We start from the raw sequence: 20,433 nt of genomic DNA on the forward strand, positions 1-20,433 counted from the left end.
AGAATTCCATTTCCTTTGGGGACTTCTCCCTCCACAAGGCTACGCAGCCTTTCTGAGGCTGTCCATCCAGGGTCACTCCTAGGGGTGGGTCCTTGACTCTGGCCTGTCAGTCTCTCAAGCCAAGAACATTGAACAAAGTGATCGGGCAAAGTGATCCAAAGGCAGGAAACCGATGGCCGTTGGAAGAGACTCATCTTTATTCTGCAGGGCAGGCCTAGAGACTGGAAACTCAGGTCTTAAGACAGAATCTTCTCTTTTCCAAAAAATCTCCTTTCGCTCTCAAGGCATCCAGCCGATTGGATGAGGCCCCCGCATTATCCGGGATCCCCACCCGCCCATGCCTAGGGGAGGAGGAGACCGAGGGAGACAGCACCTTGCTCTGCTTCTCATCCCCCGACCATCGGGGACCGTTTCTGCTCCCACTGCTAGTGTGACCCACGGACGTCAGTCTCTAGCTAGTGGAAAAGCCCCTCTTTCTCTCATAGGGGAGAGCACATTAGGGGTGAAGGGAAAGGAGAAAAGCCTGCTCCACGAGCTCCCCGAAAGGGCGAGCTGTTGCAGGATTCTTATTTGAAGCAGTCTGTCTCAGCCCGAGCTGAGCTGCTCTAACTAAACGCCACAGAGCACGTAGCTTAAATAGAGACGTTTATGCCTCCCAGTTCCGGAGGCTGGGAAGGGCAAGATCAAGGTATAGACAAACTCAGTTCCTGGTGCCTGGCAGGAGATCTCTTCCTGCCTGGCAGGGCTTTGCTGGGTTCCAGCCGCGGGACCGGGCCAGAGGAACTCCGTGCTGCGTCACGTGTCCTTCCCACCGTCACGAGGGTGAGCGACGGAGGGAACATGCCTAACCTCTCGGTTAGCTCCCCACTTCCACGGGAAGAGCCCTCAGAAGCCGCTCAGTCCGCTGGGGAGGAAAGAAACAAGTCTGGCTCCTAATCAGTGGCTCTTCCAATCTTTTTTTTTTTTTTTTAATATTTTATTTGTTTATTAGACAGAGATCTCAAGTAGGCAGAGAGAGAGGAGGAAGCAGGCTCCCTGCCAAGCAGAGAGCCTGATGCGGGGCTCAATCCGAGGACCCTGAGATCATGACCTGAGCTGAAGGCAGAGGCTTAACCCACTGAGCCACCCAGGCGGCCCCCCAATCTTTTCATCAAAGCCCCGACCTGTCATTTTCTATTGTCTGGAGTTAAGGAGTCAGCTTGAAGTGGGCCTTCTCTGGGTTCCCCTGGATGGAGAGAATTTGCTTCACTCTGGGGACTGCTCTGTCCTTGATGACGTCATTCTGTATGTTTCTCAGCGCGCTCGCGATGATGACCATCGTCACTTCGTAACTTCTGTACCAGGACACACATCGTCGAGGACCCTGCTCGTGTTAGCTCCTCTGATCTTCAGGTCAACCCTAGCAGACAGGTTCTAGTGGTCTCCAGCCCTGCCGCTCACCAGAGGGAAGGCTTGGGTCTCTGAGCCTCTGTCTTCTCATCTGTAAAAGGGGAATAATAATAGTACCGAACTCACGAAGTTGTTGTGAAGATGCAGTAACTCTTTTTTTTTTCTTTTTTAGGATTTTATTTGTTTATTCGAGAGAGAGAAAGAAACCGTATGAGCCAGGCCAGAGGGAGAGAGGAAGCAGGCTCCCTGCCAAGCAAGGAGCCTGACGTCGGACTTGATCCCAGGACCCGGAGATCATGGCCTGAGCCAAAGGCAGACGCTTAACCCACTCAGCCACCCAGGCATCCCTCGGTGAGTAACTCTTGTAAAATGATTAGAACAGTGCAACTGCCTGTAAAGTTTGCTGCTTTTGCTGTGGCCCCCGCCTTATAAGCAAGGCGACTAAAGTTTCCGGGGAGCCGGGAGCCAGGCTGAGGCCTCTCCTGGACCTTTCGACCTCAGTGGCTTGTTCCTCAGGCACTCTGCACCCTCCAGAATCACGCACGCACACACATGCAGACACACACGCATGCACGCATGCATATACACACACACACACACTCTGAACCTGCATTTGTGTCCATCGTCACTAGTCTGTGAGCCACTCGTCTGTTTGCACATACTCTCTGGGCCATCTGAAATGCCTTCCTCTTCCCTCCCCTGGCCTCCCCCTCCGTGGCTTGAAACTCAGCTCAGATGCCCCTTCCTCCAGGAAGCCTTCTGTAACCACCGCCACCCCCAGCTGGCCTCAGAGCCTCTTTGGGATTTTCCACGGGGCTGCCCTCCCTTTCCAGATTGAAACTGCCCCGTTGCTACCGTTCCAGTTTGCCTGTCTGTCTCCTCCAGAGGAGGGCCCTGGAGCTTCTCCAAAACTGAGCCCAGGGGCAGGCGCTCAGGAAGGTTTTGTGAGTGAGTGAAGGTGCCTTTCAGGGAAGGGTAGCCTGTCTAGGTGTCCTCCTGTGTGGAAGGAGGTCTCACTAATTCCGTGGCTCCCTAAGGAGCCTAAAACTCACGAGCTGGTAAATGTCCCAGAGCCCTATGCCAGCACCAAGTGAGTACACTCCGCAGAGCAGGTAAGGAGCTCCCCGAGACTGCGGGAGTCCAAGCAGAAGGTGAGGGAACATTCGTCGGGGAAATCAGCATTAGTGTCTGAATTACCGAAGTGATGGCTGATGTGCTGATGCTTCCAAGCTGTACTCCGCTCACCCTGGATCTTTTCAGAAAAGCAGGATGGGGATGGGGATCCCACCTCATAGGCTCGGGGGCACACCCCTCCATACCGTGCACTGCTGGGGGGGCCTTGACCTGCAGAGCAGTCTTCAGCGCTCTTACGTAGGCAATGCCCAGCTGCAAACGTGTACAGACATGAACAGGCAGTTCCTGTCGGGGGAGGGAAGGAAAGCTCAGCTCTGCACACACGCTTCAATCCACCTCATTTTTCGGGTGCTGCCTTCGACCGTAGAGTTCTGGCATTTCCATCTTTGTTCTTCCGTTTTATCCTTGTCTTTTCAAGTTGAGTGACAGACAGCTGAGCCCAAAGGTCTTCCAGCTAAAGGTGAAGATCTGCTGGGCTGGGGGTTTCTGTGATTTCTCTCTCTCTCTCTCTCTATTTTTTTTCTTTTTTTGGCTCCGTTGCATTTAGTTTATGAGACTTGGGCCCCTTCACCAGTAGGATCAGCACTTCTTTCTGCTTGGTTTTGTACAGTAATTGCAAAAATGCAATAAAATATTAAAGGCCTTGGCACAATCAGTGCCTGTAGACAAAAGCGGAGACCCTCCCGGAGAGGAGCGGTTTGCCAAGCGCCATCCTCACACAGATGTAAGGGTGGCCTTGCTTCAGCTGATGTTAAAAAACAAACAAACAAAAAAACCCAAACCCACACAGAAAAAGCAGCGGCGCGGGCTTCATGTAAATGCCCCCGTTTGTCCCAAGGAGATGCAAAAACCCAAAACCACGTATCGTCATTCTGTTCGCTTGTCTGATAGGGTGTTGTAGCTCAGAGCGGTCAAGTCATTCTCCCAGGGTCACACAGGCAAGAAGAAGGAGAAGCCGAGCTGAGATGTGAATCGAGGTGAGGTCCGGCGTCTGTGGTCCGTAACAACGGATGGGGCGTACTGAGCATTTACGATGGGCTGGACACTGCTGGGAGCACAGCTTGCCTTGGATTCCTTTGATCCTAACCCAGGAAGGGTGCCCCCCATTGGGCAGATGCAGAGACTGAGTCACCCAGCGACAAGGAGTGGGACTGGACTTTGTACCTGAAGAGCCTGGCCCCCAAACCTCTTTCTCTCAAGAGGCATCAGGAAGCCAATATCTCAGGACAGACCCTAAGCCTGCGACGCTGCCCCATCTCAGAGTAAGGACTGGCTATGTGGCCAAAAGGGCTCCAGGGCCCCAGGGCCAGGTTAATAGCAGGAGCTGCTGTTCTCTTGAAGGAAAGCAGCTCTACCACCGGAGCTTGTGTTGGAAGAGGCCGACCTTGCTGCACAAGGACATCCGAGCCAGGGCCGGAGCTGCTTCTCAAAGGAGTGTTGCTCTGAGAAGCCCCTTCTGGAAACGCTTGTCCTGCATGCCCCGTTCTCACGAGGGGCCATCAGGCCTTGAAGAGCTGAATCAGAAACTTCACTTAACACTGCAGAAAGCAGAGCCATGTGGGTCTGTCCGGGTTCAACTTCCACTGCATTTGTGCTCTGGCCGCAAAATCCCAAGGCAGAAACCACTGGCCTCTCCGTGCAGGAAGAGGAAGTACAAGGGCTGGGAAGTCAGCAGAGCTTGGACCGCAGCAGAGGTAAATGGTGGTGACCAAGACCATGTGGCCTGCGAGACCTAAAGTATGTAATGTGTGGCCCGTTGCAGAAAAAGGTTGCTGATCCTTGCACTAGACCATGGGCTCTCTAAGGGCAAACTCTGCTTCTTGTCCAGTGACGTATAGCCGTCAGCATCCAGTGCCAAGCCTGGAAAACAGAAGAGACTTAATGAACATTGACAAGTGGGCGGACAGGTGAGTGTTGAGTGTGCTGAAGAGTCACGTTTGATGACAATGTGACATGCTAGTATAAAAGGGGGCACCTTTGACGGGATAGTACCAGACCCTACAAAACAGTCTGATGGAAGCAGAAACAGTTCAGAAACACGCGTGCACGCACACACAGACACACGTGCACACAGATCTGGCCTCTCAGTGCGATGAATGTCTGGTGGCCGTTACGTTGGCTTCTCACTTGCTGGGGATGCCACACAGAGAGAGAGGTTTGCTTAGGTGACTTCCTGCTATGGGATTCTATGATTTTTCATTGAATAGGTTTTTTCCCCCCTCCAGTGTTTTGAACAAGAACCATCAGCTGTTGAATTAAACCTGAATTGCAACAGCCTAGAAATTTGAGTTGAATAACCGAGACTTTTGTTGAAGTTTGGAAGGAGGGAAGAAGGGAGCTAGCGTTGATACTCTCTGCAAAGAGTGAGCATGACCTCCTCTCCTCAAACTGGCCACGCCCCCCCAACGTTACCCTCTTCTTGGTTGTGCGGCCAGTAAACTGAAGCCCCTCCTTCAGGAACCAGGTTAGAGGTTGTGGCCTCCTTGAAGCCCTCCCTGATTCACTTCCCTGAACCGTTCCTCCCTCTTCCAAACTTAATGGCACTTTGCCCCTCCGTATATTACAGTCACTTCGCAGACTTGCTTGCCTGTGTGTTTATAACACTGAATTATGTGCTGCCCAAAGAGCTCATTCTCCTCTGCCTTCCCAGGTGTACTAGTAGGTGCTCAGCAGGTATTTTTGCAATGGTTGAAATAATAAATGCATAAGGCAGGGAGGGGAACCAAATGAGCAAATGCACGGATGGATGGACCAGTGGATAAGTGAATACATGAGTGGAGAAATGAGAGATGGGTGGTTGGAAGGAAGGTTGGATGGATGGATGGATGGATGGATAAGTAGGTGGATGCATGGACAGATTGGGTTGGGCTGGTTGGGTTAGTGCGGGTTGGGTTAGGTTGGTTGGGTTGGCTTGACATGACCAGATCAAACTCAGGAAGGAAGTGAATGATACCCTCAGAACCTTCCAGAGCTGGTGTCCTGCAGGGGACCGTCCCATATATCTACCCCACCCCCATTTCCCAGGCTTCTCTCCTCCGGGCTTAATGTTTCCAAGGTCTAGGGCACGTCTTCCAAGCCCTCTCACTGTATCTCTCCATTATTTCCTCGTTCCTCTTCAGGAGCTGCCCCAGCTCCCCCCCCCCCCCCGACTCACCAGGTCAGCTTTGCCCACAGTTCCAGGAGAGCAAAGGAGACGTTGCTCATGGGAAGTGAGCAGATGGCTAGCTTCCAACCCCCTAGGAGGACTGGAGAGAGGCCACCTGCTCGCCCATGAAGGGTCTAATTAGAGCAGATGCTTTTTTCTGTGACTTACAGAGCTTTGTTCTCCTTCCCCACCTCTTCCTCTGGAGCAAAACACTGGAGCTGTGATAGCAAATGAGCTCTCTCGGGGACAAGGTTGTAGGTGTCTACTTCTGAAGCTCCTTCCTTGTCCTCTAGCGACCTTGAGTTCCAGACTCAGCTGATCCAAAGAGGCCGCCCCCTTCTCAGGAGCAATCCCTGAAACCCCAGGGCTCTGGGGAACACAGACTAGAAAACTCTGTTCTCGCTTGGGAGCGGCACTTGGAAGATGGGAAAACTGAAGACCAGAGAGGGGAAGTGTCTAACCAGGGTCACCCTGTAAATCAGTGGGGACTGGGGTCTGAAGTCCAATATACTTTGACACTACCCCGCCTTACGGTGTCAAATTCTGCATGATTCCCTTGGAGACCCCTGGATGAAATTCAACACCATGTCAAGGGAGGTGTCCCATTTCGGGCTCATTTGGCATTCAGCATCAGTTAAGGCTGATTAGAGTTCTGATTAGGATGCAGAATCATTTTTATTTCCAAGCTTAAGTAATTTCGTATCAAGTGGTATTAGTTAATAGGGACTTAAAAGAAATCATAAGCAAATCATAATGGAAAGAGAAGTTCTCTCCCACACACACATGCAGACACACACACACACACACACACACACACACACACACTTCTTTCTTTCATTAGCTTTAATTAGGTTGACCCAGATTGATCTGGAAGCATTTCCAGGCCCAGAATGAGTTTCTTTTATGATTGTGAAAATCATGAGATTTTTCAGAGAATGAAACACCCAGAGATCAATCCAGCAAGGTGGTAGCTTTGGGGCTCCTCCAGCAAGAGCAGGCAGAAAAGGAGCCTTGATCAAAATCCGAGACAACAGCCAGAGCCAGGATTGTCAAGACAAAAAAACGTGCACTTTGGATCCCATTTTTGCCTTCTCTCACTGTGTTACCTTGGACCACTTACTCACCTGTTCACCTTCCCTGAGCCTCCGCTTCCAGTCTTGCACACAGGTCTCATCTCGAGCTTCATTCTTTGCCACGGAGCCAGATTTTTCCAAAATACAAATCTATCCAGGCACGTGACTGATTCAACGTCTTGCCATTTAATGGATAAAGAACGAAACGCACACTCCATAATGCATCCAACAAGGACCTCCATGACCTGACTTTTGCTTGATATGGTTGCATGTTAGGTATTGTGTTTGGTTCCGTGTAATAGAAATTTAAGTATATTTGCATATATTACCAAATACAGGGAGATATTTTTCTTGCATGACAAGAAGTCCTAGAGTGGTCCCAGAAAAGTTCCAAAATGCCCTTGGAGATCGAGGCATTTTCTATCTTCCTTCAGAAAATTAGAAGCCTCATGGTCATAAGATGGCTGCTCAACCTCTATGTTTTGTGTCTACATTCCAGGCAGGAAGAAAGGAAAGAAGCAAAGCAAAAAAAAAAAAAAAAAGAAAGAAAAGAAAAGAAAAGAAAAAGAAAAAAGAAAGAAACAGAAACAAAACAAAAAAAAACATGCCAATTGGGTCTTTTTTAAAATCAGGAAATGGGGCGCCTGGGTGGCTCAGTGGGTTAAGCCTCTGCCTTCGGCTCAGGTCATGGTCTCAGGGTCCTGGGATCAAGCCCGGCATCGGGCTCTCTGCTCAGCGGGGAGCCTGCTTCCCTTCCTCTCTCTCTCTGACTGCCTCTCTGCCTACTTGTGATCTCTGTCAAATAAATAAAAATAAAATCTTAAAAAAATAAAATAAAATAAAATCAGGAAATGGATAACTTTTCCTCACATTGTTACAGGTCATTGGCCAGAACTCAATCACATCACCAGTGGTGGCCCCAAAGGAGCCTGGGAAGATGGGCATTTTGCCTCCTTGAAAAAAGTCACGCTTTACTGACACAGAAGAAAGGGGATGTAGACACTGGGCAGACCACCACACCAGAAGCCCCTGCCACATGGCCGCCATTCTGCTTCACAGTGTGCCCCTGGGGGCAGAATTGGAAGACGGGACCTGTGACCTCTGCCCCCTGATGCTCACATCCTGTCTAGTCTCCTCCCTTTGAGGATGGGCAGGACTTGCCGTGGCCAGTAGAACAGGGTCACGATGAAGAGATTTTGCAGGTGTAATTAAGGTCCCAAACCAGTTGATTCTGAGTTCATCAAAAGCCAGATCTTCTTGGGTGGGCCTAGCTTAATGAGGTGAAAGTCCTTAAAAGAAGGGCTGGGGTCTTCGTGAGCAGAGACCCTCCTTGGCAGCTCGATGAGGTGGATAGTCTTATTGAGGAAGACCATAGAGCAAGTGGCTGCAGGGTGGATGTAGAACTTCAGACTCTAAAACCTGAGAGCTGCCCCCAGCCAGCAGGCCAGCAAAAAGCCAGAGCCTTCGGTCATGCATCCATAAGGAAACCGACTCTGCCAACAACCTAAATGAGGTTGGAAGAGGATCCTTCCCAGTTAAGCCTTGTGATGAAAATGCCATCTGGCTGACGCCCCAGCAGCAGCCCAGTGAGACCCCGAGGAGAGGACCCAGCTGAGCCCTGATCAAATTTCTGACCCGCTGGCCCTCAACGATGTAATAAGTGTGTGTGGCTTTGAGCTGCCAAGATTGCTGTAATGTGTTAGGAAGAAACAGATAAGGAATACAGTGCCAAACACACAGGTCTTTTTTCTTTTCTTGTTTGGTGGGTGGGGGGGGAATTCCTTTTTTTCATTTAAATTTAATTAATTAACATACAGTGTATTAGAGTTTCAGAGGTAAAGTTCAGTGATTCATCGGTTGCATATCACACCCAGTGTTCATTCCATCAAGTGCCCCCATTCATGCCCATCCCCCTAGTTACCCCATCCCCTCACCCACCCCCCCTCCAGCAACCCTCAGTTTGTTTCCTGTAGTTAGGAGTCTCGTGGTTTGTCACCCTCTCTGTCTTCATCTTATTTTATTTTTCCCAGGTTTGTTTCTTTTACTAACCAGAATCCTGCTGTATGCGTTGTCCTTTGATGTGCGCGTTGGAGATGTTCTCAGCCTAGCATGCTCCTTTTAAACATTATATATTCCACACAATTAGTATCACGGTTTGGGTTGCTGTTATAATTATGCCCACTTTTTTGCACAAACTTGAGCAAAGGAGCTGGGATTTGGGGCAAAGAGTGTCCGTTTGAGCCCTTGGCAATCTGTGGTGAAGGTGTGTTGACTTGGCGTTGAGCAGGTGGCAGGCTGTGTATGCTGACTCAGGCTGAGTGAGGCTGGACTATGAATTTGGGACCCACAGGTCCATGGCCTCATGTGTGACAGGGACATGGCTGGTTTTGATTTTAACTTTTGGTTTTTGTGGAAACTCTATCTCTCCTTCTATTCTAAATGAATACCTTGCTGGATAGAGTATTCATGAGTGTAGATTTTTTTCCTTCTAGCTCTTCGAATTTATCATGCCGCTCTCTTCTGGCCCGCCAAGTTTCTGCTGAAAAATCCACTGATAGCTGTATGGGGTTTCCCCTGTATGTCACTCCTTTCCTTTCTCTTACTGCTTGTAAAATTCTCTATTACTACTTTTGGCCATCTTATTTACTTTGTGTCTTGGTGCAGATCTTTTGGGTTTTGGGGGGCTTTCTGTGCATCCTGGATCTGGATCTCTCTTTCCTTCCCCAGATTGAATAAGTTTTCAGCTATTATTTCTTCAGAAAAATCTTCTGCCCCAATTTCTTGCTTTTCTCTTTCTGAGATCCCTATCATGAGACTGTTATGCTTGACTGTGTCAATGAGTTCCCTGGGTCTTTTCTCATTTTGTGTATTTCCCACCTCCCCCATCACCTTAGCTTGATTACTTTCCAGTAAGCTGTCTTCCAGGTGGCTGATCCATTCTTCTACTTCCTATTGTTTGCTATGTATTCCAGGTGGTCTGTTTTTCTTCCTATTTAGTGAGGCCAATCACTCTAATTGGTTTTTTTTTTAATTAACATATAATGTATTATTGTTTCAGGGGTACGGATCTGTGATTCATCAGTCTTACACAATTCACAGCACTCACCATAGCACATACCCTACCCAACGTCCCTCACCCAGCCACCCCATCCCTCCCCTGCTGACCCCCCAGCAACCCTCAGTTTGTTTCCTGAGATTAAGAGTCTCTTATGGTTTGTCTCCCTCTCTGGTTTCGTCTTGTTTCATTTTTCCCTCCCTTCCCCCACAGTCTCCTGTCTTGTTTCTCAAATTCCTCATATCAGTGAGATAATATGATAATTGTCTTTCTCTGATGGACTTCTTCTGCTTTGTATAATACCCTCTAGTTCCAACCACATGGTTGCAAATGGCAAGATTTCTTTTTTTTTTTTTAAATATTTTATTTGTTTATTTGACAGCTAGAGAGAGAGCACAAGTAAGCAGAGTGGCAGGGAGAGGGGCAGAGAGAGAAGCAGGCTCTCTGCTGAGAGCCCGATGCGGGGCTCGATCCCAGGACCCTGGAATCATGACCCGAGCCGAAGGCAGCCGCTTAACCAACTGAGCCACCCGGGCACCCCAAGATTTCATTTTTGATGGTTGCGTAATATTCGTGTGTGTGTGTGTGTGTGTGTGTGTGTGTGTACACCTGTCTTCTTTATTCATTCATCTGTTGATAGACATCTAGTCTCTTTCTATAGTTTGGCTATTATGGACATTACTGATATAAACATTGGGGTGCAGGTGCCCCTTCAGATCACTACACTTGTATTTTTGGGGTAAATACCCAGTAGTGATTGCTGGGTCATAGGATAGCTCTATTTGCAACTTCTTGAGGAACCTCCATGCTGTTTTCTTGAGTAGCTGCACCAGCTTGCATTCCCACCAACAGTGTAAGAGGGTTCCCCTTTCTCCACAACCTCGCCAATGTCTGTCATTCCCTTACTTACTAATTTTAGCCCTTCTGACTGGTGTGAGGTGGTATCTCATTGAGGTTTTTTTATTTGGATTTCCATGATGGCAGATAATGTTGAGCACTTTTTCATGTGTCTGTTGGCCATCTGGATGTCTTCTTGGCAGAAATGTCTCTTCATGTCTTCTGCCCATTTCTTGATCAGATTATTTGTTCTTTGGAAATTGAGTTTGATAAGTTCTTTATAGATTTTGGATGCTAGCCCTTTATCTGATATGTCATTTGCAAATACCTTCTTCCATTTCGTCAGTTGTCTTTTGGTTTTGTTGACTGCTTCCTATGCTGTGCAAAAGCTTTTGATCTTAATGAAATCCCAAGAGTTCATTTTTGCCCTTGCTTCCCTTGCCTTTGGCTATGTTTCTAGGAAAAAGTTGGGGCAGCTGAGGTTGAAGAGGTTGCTGCCTGTGTTCTTCTCAAGGATTTTGATGGATTCCTGTCTCACATTGAGGTCTTTCATCCATTTGGAGTCTATTTTTGTGTGTGTATGGTCCAGTTTCATTCTTCTGCATGTGGTTGTCCAATTTTCCCAACACCATTTGTTGAAGAGACTGTCTTTTTTCCATTGGGCATTCTTTCCTGCTTTGTCGAAGATTAGTTGACCATAGAGTTGAGGGTCCATTTCTGGGCTCTTTGTTCTGTTCCATGGATCTATGTGTCTGTTTTTGTTCCAGTACCATACCATCTTGATAATGACAGCTTCGTAATAGAGCTTGAAGTCCAGAATTCTGATGCCACCAGCATTGGTTTTCTTTTTCAGCATTCCTCTGGCTATGTGGGGTCTTCTCTGGTTCCATACAAATTTTAGGATTATTTGTTCCATTTCTTTGAAAAAAGTTGATTATATTTTGATAGAGATTGCATTGCATGTGTAGATTGCTTTAGGTAGTAGTGTAGACATTTTCACAATATTTGTTCTTCCAATCCATGAGCATGGAGGTTTTTTCATTTCTTTGTGTCTTGCTCAATTTCTTTCATGAGTATTCTCTAGTTTTCTGAGTACATATTCTTTGCTCGTTGGTTAGATTTATTCCTAGGTGACTTACAGTTTTGGTTGCAATTGTAAATGGGATCGACTCCTTAATTTCTCTTTCTTCTGTTTTGTTGTTGTTGTGTAGAAATGCAACTGATTTCTGTGCATTGATTTTATATCCTGACACTTAACTGAATTCCTGGATGAGTTCTAGCAGTTTTGGAGTGGAGTCTTTTGTGTTTTCCACATAAAGTGTCATATCATCTGCAAAGAGTGAGTGTTTGACTTCTTCTTTGCCGATTCAGATGCCCTTTATTTTTGTTGTCTGATTGCCAAGGCTAGGACTTCTAGTGATATATTGAATAGCAGCAATCATAGTGGACAGCCCTGCTGTGTTCCTGACCTTAGGGGAAAAGCTCTCCATTTTTCCCCATTGAGAGTGATAGTCGCTGTGGGTTTTTCATAGATGGCTTTTATGATATTGAAGTGTGTGCCCTCTATCCCTACACTGTGAAGAGTTTTGATCAAGAAAGGATGCTGTACTTTGTCAAATGCTTTTTCTGCATCTATTGAGAGTATCATATGGTTCTTGTTCTTTCTTTTATTAATGTATTGTATCACATTGATTGATTTGCGGATGTTGAACCAACCTGGCAGCCCTGGAATAAATCCCACTTGGTCGTGGTGAATAATCCTTTTGAAATGTACTATTGGATCCTATTGGCTAGTATTTTGGTAAGAATTTTTGCATCCATGTTCATCAGGGATATTAATCTGTAAATCTCCTTTTTGATGGGGTCTTTGTCTGATTTTGGGATCAAGGTAATGCTGGCCTCATAAAATGAGTTTGGAAGTTTTCCTTCCATTTCTATTTTTAGAACAGTTTCAGAAGAATAGGTATTAATTCTTCCCTAAATATTTGGTAGAATTCCCCTGGGAAGCCATCTGGCCCTGGGCTCTTGTTTGTTGGGACATTTTTGATGACTGTTTCAATCTCCTTACTGGCTATGGGTCTTTTCAGGTTTTCTATTTCTTCCTGATTCAGTTTTGGTAGTTTTTATGTCTCTAGGAATGCATCTATTTCTTCCAGATTGTCAAATTTGCTGGCATATAGTTGCTCATAATATGTTCTTATAATCGTTTGTATTTCTTTGGTGTTGATTGTAATCTCTCCACTTTCATTCATGATTTTATTAATTTGGGTCCTTTCTCTTTTCTTTTTGATAAGTCTGGCCAGGGGTGGGGGTGGGTATCGATCTTTTTAATTCTTTCAAAGAACCAGCTCGTAGTTTCGTTGATCTGTTCTACTGTTCTTTTGGCTTCTATTTCATTGATTTTTGCTCTGATCTTTATTATTTCTCTTCTTCTGCCGGGTTTAGGCTTTATTTGCTGTTCTTTCTACAGCTCCTTTAGGTTGTATATTTGAGACCTTTCTTGTTTCTTGAGAAAGGCTTGTATATATTACTCTATACTTTAGTTTTAGGACCGCCTTTGCTGCGTCCCAAAGATTTTAAACAGTTCTATTTTCATTTTTAATTTGTTTCCATGAATTTTTAAAATTCTCCCTTAATTTCCTGGTTGACCCATTAATTTTTTAGTAGGATGCTCTTTAGTCTCCATGTATCTGGATTCTTTCCAACTTTCCTCTTGTGCTTGAGTTCTAGCTTCAGAGCATTGTGGTCTAAAAATATGCAAGGAGTGATCCTAATCTTTTAGTACCAGTTGAGACCTGATTTGTGACCCAGGATGTGATCTCTTCTGGAGAATGTTCCATGCACATGTTCCATGCACTCTAAAAGAATGTGTATTCTGTTACTTTGGGATAGAATGTTCTGAAGATATCTGTGAAGTCCATCTGGTCCAGTGTGTCATTTAAAATATTTATTTCCTTGTTGATCTTTTGCTTAGATGATCTGTCCATTTCAGTGAGAGGAGTGTTAAAGTCCCCTACTATTATTGTATTATTTTCAATGTTTCTTTCATTTTGTTATTAATTGGCTTATATGATTGGCTGCTCCCATGTTAGGGGCAGAGATATTTAAAATTGTTAGATCTTCCTGTTGGATAGATCCTTTAAGTATGATACAGTGTCCTTCCTCATCTCTTATTATAGTCTTTGGCTTAAAACCTAATTTCTCTGATATAAGGATTGCCAGCTTTCTTTTGATGTCCATTAGCATGGTAGATTGTTTTCGACCCCCTTATCTTAAATCTGGAGGTGTCTTTGGGTCTAAAATGAGTCTGTTGCAGATAGCATATCAATGTGTTTTGGCTTTTTATCCATTTTGATACCCTGTGTCTTTTGATTGGGGCACTTAACCCATTTACATCCAGGGTAACTATTGAGAAATAGGAATTTAGTGACATTGTATTGCCTGTAAGGTGACTATTACTGTATATTATCTCTCTTCGTTTCTGGTCTGTTACTTTTAGACTCTCTCTTTGCTTAGAGAACCCCTTTCAATATTTCTTATAGGGCTGGTTTGGTATTTGCAAATTCTTTTAGTTTTTGTTTGTCCTGGAAGCTTTTTATCTCTCCTATTTCCAGTGACAGCCTAGCTGTATATATTCTTGGCTGCACATTTTTCTCATTAGTGCTCTGAATATATCATGCCAGTTCTTTCTGGCCTGCCAGGTCTCTGTGGATAGGTCTCCTGTCAATCTAATGTTTCTACTGTTAAATGATACAGTCCTCTTGTCCCGAGCTGCTTTCAATATTTTTTGTCTTTGAGACTTGTAAGGTTTACTATTAGATGACAGGGTGTGGACCTATTTTTATTGATTCTGAGGGGGGGTTCTCTGTGCCTCCTGGATTTTGATGCTTGTTTCCTTCCCCAGATTGGAAAAGTTCTCCCCCAGTATACCTTCTGCCCCTCTCCTCTTCTTCTGGGATCCCAAGTATTATAACACTGTTTCATCTTGTGGTATCACTTATCTCTCGAATTCTCCCCTCGTGGTCCAGTAGTTGTTTGTGTCTCTTTTGCTCAGCTTCTTTATTCTCTGTCATTTGGTCTTCTATGTCACTAACTCTCTCTTCTGCCTCATTTATCCTAGCAGTAAGAGCCTCCATTTTTTATTGCACCTCATGAATAGCCTTTCAGATTTCAACTTGGTTATATTTTAGTTCTTTTATTTCTCCAGAAGGGGATTCTCTAGTATCTTCTCTGCTTTCTTCAAGCCCAGCTAGTATCTTTGTAATCGTCCTTCTGACTCCAGGTCCAACAACTTAAGCTTACTAACGTCTATACTGATTGTGCCCCTGGCAGTCAGTCCTGCCTCTTGTTCTTTTTTTTTTTTTTTTTAAGATTTTATTCATTTATTTGATAGAGATCACAAGTAGGCAGAGAGGCAGGTGGGGGTGGGGAGCAGGCTTCCTACTGAGAAGAGAGCCCGATTCGGGGCTCGATCCCAGAACCCTGGGATCATAACCTGAGCCGAAGGCAGAGGCTTAACCCACTGAGCCACCCAAGTGCCCCTTGTTCTTTTTATTTTTGAGGTGAGTTTTTCTGTTTTGTCATCTTGTCCAGAGAAGAATAGATGAATGAGCGAACAAAATGCTAACAGGGTAACAAAGACCCCAGAAAAAAATACACTAAACAAATCAGAAGAGACCCAAAACTGGGGAAAAGAAAGGAAAGAAAAAGAAAAAGTATGATTGGGCTGGTGAATAGAACAGAGCCACACACTAGATTTTAGATGTATTTTGGTCTGTTAGAAGGAACTGTATACCGAAATTTTAAAGAAAGAAAAACACATACATACAAAAAATAAGGTTAAATACAATGAAGGGATAGAATATGACTTCTAGAAAGTGATGGCTTTTCTGTTCATGGAGCTGCTGCTCTTCTCCAATCTCCTGTTGAGTTTTTAGGTGCGCGAAATGATTTTATCACTCTCTAGCTGAGTTCCTGGGATCCGACGAAATTTAGGCAGCCTGCTCCTCCCCTATCTTGCTCCTCCCAAAAATGCACTCATTGGTTCTTTTCACATTGCCTGTCTCTTGGTGGCAGGTCTTGTAGAGGCCCTGAACTGTTTTCTGAATGCTAGCAAGTATCTTTATGAGCATTACTTTGAATTCAGTTTCGGACATACTGCATATCTCCATCTTGCTCAGGTCTCTTGCTCTGATTTTGTTCTGCTTTTCATTCGGGATATATTCCTCTGTCTCCCCATTTTGTCTATTGTGGCGTCTGTTTCTGTGTCCGAAAGGTCAGCGGCGTCTCCCGTACTTGAAAGCAGCAGCTTTATGAAGAAGTCCTACAGCTCAGTGTCCCCTTTCCACCAGAAAATGGGGCTTCAAGGGTGTCTCCTGCATTTTACACGGGTGTCCTACCACCGTGGCAGACTGTGTGTGCCCTCAGTCCAGGCTGCAATGGCTCCTTGCCTGTTGTGGGCAGAGTCTGGCACCTGTGGTGCTAGTGGCCAGTCCAGAGCTGCCCCAGGTTTAAGTTGAGTCAGAGCAGATGTTTACCAGAGATGAAGTAGCAGCAAACCGCAGGCACCGTCCCTCGAGAAGCTTCTGTCCGTGGGCGGGGCCTGCAGTCTGACCAGCTGCCTACCCTCAACCTGCTGCTGGGGTCACAGTCAGACTGGTGCGTGTAGTTCTCGTCCCCTCTCCCCGGAGCACGACTCACTTGGGAGCGATGCTGACCCTTGTCCGGGCTGTTGGCACACGGCCAGTCTTGGGGCCCTGCTTTGATGGGATCTAGCCGAGAGCGACTAGAGGGGGCGGATCTGCTTCGCAGTCTGTTCTGCCAGTTATCAGGTTGCTTTCTGGGTTATTTATGCCAGTGCGGGTGCTCTCGAGGTGGCCCCGCAGTAAGAGGTGAGCACAGGGTCCTCCTACTCCGCCATCTTCCCAGCAGCCTCTGACATGGGTCTTCCGTCTGTCACTTGGTTGCAAATACAGAGGAACCCCTTCCCCCATCCACAGGGGTGCGTTCTGAGACCCCCAGTGGGTGCCTGAAACCACGCCCAGCACCAAACCCTGTACATACCAGGTTTTTTCCTAGACATACCTTTGTATAATAAAGTTTAATTTATAAATAAGCCCAGTAAGAGATGACCAGCAATAACAATAACATGGGACCATTATTAACACTGTAGTGCCCTGTCGTGAATGTGCTCTCTCTCTCTCTCTCTCTTGCTCTCAAAATATCTGCCTGTCCCCTACTCACCCTGCTTCTTGTGAGCACATGACATGCCACAATGCCCAGAGGACAGGAGGAAGCGAGGGGGGTGACGTAGGCCTCTGACGCAGGATCAGGCTCCCACGGACCTTCTTATGGGGATCGTGACCAGAATCGTCTGCTTCCAGACCGCGGTCGACTGCAGGCCACTGAAACCACAGGAAGAGAGATCACAGAGGAGGGGGGACCACCGGAGGCCTTCCCATCTCGGGGTCCCCACTTTTTTCCTCTTCCCCTGCCTTCACTGTGGTCTTCTTCTCCCTCCCCGCCTTCAGCCTCCAGCCCCCAGCGCCACGAGAAACGCCCTTCCCTCCCGCCCCACACGACCGCCATCTAAAATCACCCCGTGGCTTATTTCCTTCCTTGACAGTGTCCATCTCCTCTGCGAGAACATCCGTGCCAAGAGAGGAAGAACTTTGTGCTGTTCATCCTTCCCGCACCGCACGTAGAACCATGGCCAGGTACGCGGTAAGCTCAGAAAGAAAAAAAACAAAACAAAAACTAAACTCTCTGTGTCCCCGGATGCCGCATGGAGCTCTGAGGCTGCTTAGAAACAGGATTCCCCAGCCCACTTCAGCATCACCCACTTGAGAATGTTCCGTGAAAGGAGCAAAGGGTGCCCCTGGCTCCACAGCCTCCCCCCCTTACCCCTCCACCCGCAACTTCCGCACGTCTAGCTGCAGGGTCCAGGGCCTCAGCCATATTGTATTTTCCTCCCTGGTGCATTGTTGTAGTCAGTGTTTAAGTCCAAATCATTGTCTCTCAAGAGCTAGCAGGGAGTTTTTCGGCTAATCTCTAGTGTAAATAGAAGAATATCCTAGAAATATAAATACCGCTCTCTTGTTCATGGACGGCCACCTTCTCCTTGTGTCCTCATGTGGCAGAGTGGGTAGGGAGCCCCGTGGGGCAGAGGGGCACGGAGCCCATCATGGGGGTTCCACCCTTGCAACCTAATCACCTCCCAAAGGACCACCTCTAACACCAGCGCATTAGGGATTAGGCTTGGAAATAAGAACTTTTGGGGGGACACAGACATTCAATGTATGGCGGCACATTTAACAGAATTCTATCTCGAGAACTAAGGTTAAATAAGGGCATTTTCAGAAGAACAAAAACTGAAAGCTTTAGGGGCGCCTGGGTGGCTCAGTGGGTTAAAGCCTCTGCCTTGAGCTCAGGTCATAATCTCAGGGTCCTGGGATCGAGCCCCACATCGGGCTCTCTGCTCGGTGGGGAGCCTGCTTCCCCCGCCCCGCCCCGCCTGCCTCTCTGCCTACTTGTGATGTCTGTCTGCCAAATAAATAAATAAGATCTTTAAAAAAAAAAAAAACTGAAACCTTTAGCTGCCAGTAGCCCAAATGAAAGACCTTCTAAAGGAAACAGTTCAGGAGGAATGAGAGTGACCCCCGCATAGGAAGGTCCGAGATGCAGGAAGGCCTGCGAGGTGGGGCAGAAAAGCAGGCGCCGTTGAATCTGGATGGTCGCTGGGCACTGTGCGTATCCGCCTCATACGCAGCCTCCATGGGAACAGAACTAACACCCACACCCGAAGAACATGTGAATTAGCAAGAAGGTGACCCGGGTTAAAATAGTCCATGGTGTCTGCACATTCGGGCAGCTCAGGGAGGTGGTAACGGTTAAGGTCGTCATGCAAGAGCATCGAGTTGCAGGTGCAGAGTACAATTCCCAAGGTAATCGTGTAAAGAGTAAACATAGGGGCTATGAGAGAGAGAGAGAAGTAATAAAAAATTTTTCAAATTTTTACAGACCAGGAAAAACAATTATATATAGATTAACCAATTGATAGGTAGATTGGTTGGATGGATGGATGGATGGATGGTTGGATGGATGGATGGATGGATGGATGGATGGGTGGGTGGGTGGATGGGTGTATGGATGGATGGTTGGTTGGATGGATGCATGGTTGGATGGATGGTTGGTTGGATGGTTGGTTGGATGGATGGATGGTTGGATGGATGGATGGATGGATGGATGGATGGATGGATGTAGATAGAATAGATCAGATATATAGGTAGGTAGGTAGGTAGGTAGATGGGTGGATGGATGGATGGATAAATGATAAGGCAGGTAGGTAGACAGAATAGATAGATAGATGATAGATGGACAGAGTAGATAGATAGGATGAATAGATAGGATGAATAGATGATAGATGAAGGAAAGAAAGAGTTCACAAGGAATGTAAATGGGATAACCATCCCAATTAAAGAGATGGTCAGACTGCAGAAGGAGAAACCCAGCTACATGCTATTTACAAATAACAAAACCAAACAAAACCCCCCCTGCCAAAAAGCTAATCCATTAGAACGTGAGAAGAGGGATGGAGAAAGTCACATCAGGCAAACACTCACAGAATAAAGATAGAGTAGCCATATTCGTGCCTGATAAAACAGTCTCGAAGTCAAAAAAAGAAATGACTCGGGATAGAGAGGGTCACTTCACCGGGAAGAGACGGTTGGAAGACAGCGGGCGCCCAAGCAAACAACTTGGCACCAAGTGCTGCAGGTGCTTCTCCACTTTCCCCGCGGAGGGTCCTGCCTGTGGACACCCAGCTCAGCCTCTGGCTGCGGCGTCCACGGCCAGAGAAGAGGATCCGTGGATGGGCAGGCTCTCCTCAGCTCTCTGGGCACCTAAGGAACCAGGAGCTGGAGTCAGAGCTGCTTCCCACACTCGGGGGGAGAGGCCCGGCGTGTTGGGATGAGTCCTCCCTTTACAGGCTGGGGACGGGAACACGGAGAAGAAAGAAGGGGCAGGTCGCCTTCAGAAGGCAGAGGTCCTGACTTTGCTAAGTCCAACATTTCTTGCATTTTGTTCTCAGCACCTTAGGATCTGGAGGATTTGGGCAAACGGTGACCTGATGCGGTCCTTCGATTTCAAAGATGAAGAAAGCGTGCAGGGAGGCGATTGCAGGGATGCGGTAAGTCACACACACAGATGAGGTATCCGTGTACCTATATGATCGGTCATATTCACATAGTGACCCAGGAGAGATTCTGAAAAGAAATGAATCCAAATGGTAAAATGGCAAATATCCCCTGAATAAAGAAAGGGGGGGGGGGAACACCTCTATCAAACAACCCCGCTAAATTAAAAAATGCACTCCAGTAGGTCTGCTTTCGCTGCGCAAAGGGCCAGCAAACAAGCAGGTTTCACACGGTGTGCTCCGCATTGAAATGTCAGCTTGCTGCCGACTCAGGTAATTCATCACCGAATTGAAAGCATTACATATGGGAAGAGCAAAAATCTAATTCCAGCTCATTTCAATAAGAATTGATCTAAGAGTTCATTACATAAAGTAATTTTTACCAACACAACCTCGAAGGCGTGCTTCGGCGAGGATTAGACTCTCTCCTGATAGCTGAAACTGCAAAGGGGAAATTTGTATGCAGATAGCCTGACGCTAAGTTGCAGATCTCTTGGGTTCACATTAAGTGTTGGTTTTTTTTTTTTCCCTAATGTTTGCTCCATATTGGAGATGAAGGTTAGAGCGGTCTAGAGAAGTAGAGTTGGGGGTTATTTTTAAAAGGGAT

General features: G+C 46.8%; 1 long non-coding RNA gene across 1 annotated transcript in view; it reads left to right on the forward strand.

Moving 5' to 3' along the window:
* Window positions 1-797: 797 nt before the first annotated feature.
* The window catches only part of LOC131819329 (uncharacterized), a 29,496-nt gene continuing 9,860 nt past the window's right edge, over window positions 798-20,433 (forward strand). Inside the window, exons 1-5 of the long non-coding RNA XR_009349149.1 lie at window positions 798-1,392; window positions 1,562-1,740; window positions 3,415-4,430; window positions 17,259-17,349; window positions 19,722-19,820. This is a non-coding gene — a long non-coding RNA (uncharacterized LOC131819329). The remainder of the gene's footprint in view (window positions 1,393-1,561; window positions 1,741-3,414; window positions 4,431-17,258; window positions 17,350-19,721; window positions 19,821-20,433) is intronic.

Source organism: Mustela lutreola, chromosome 17 (assembly GCF_030435805.1).
Source record: "Mustela lutreola isolate mMusLut2 chromosome 17, mMusLut2.pri, whole genome shotgun sequence".
NCBI lineage: Eukaryota > Metazoa > Chordata > Mammalia > Carnivora > Mustelidae > Mustela > Mustela lutreola.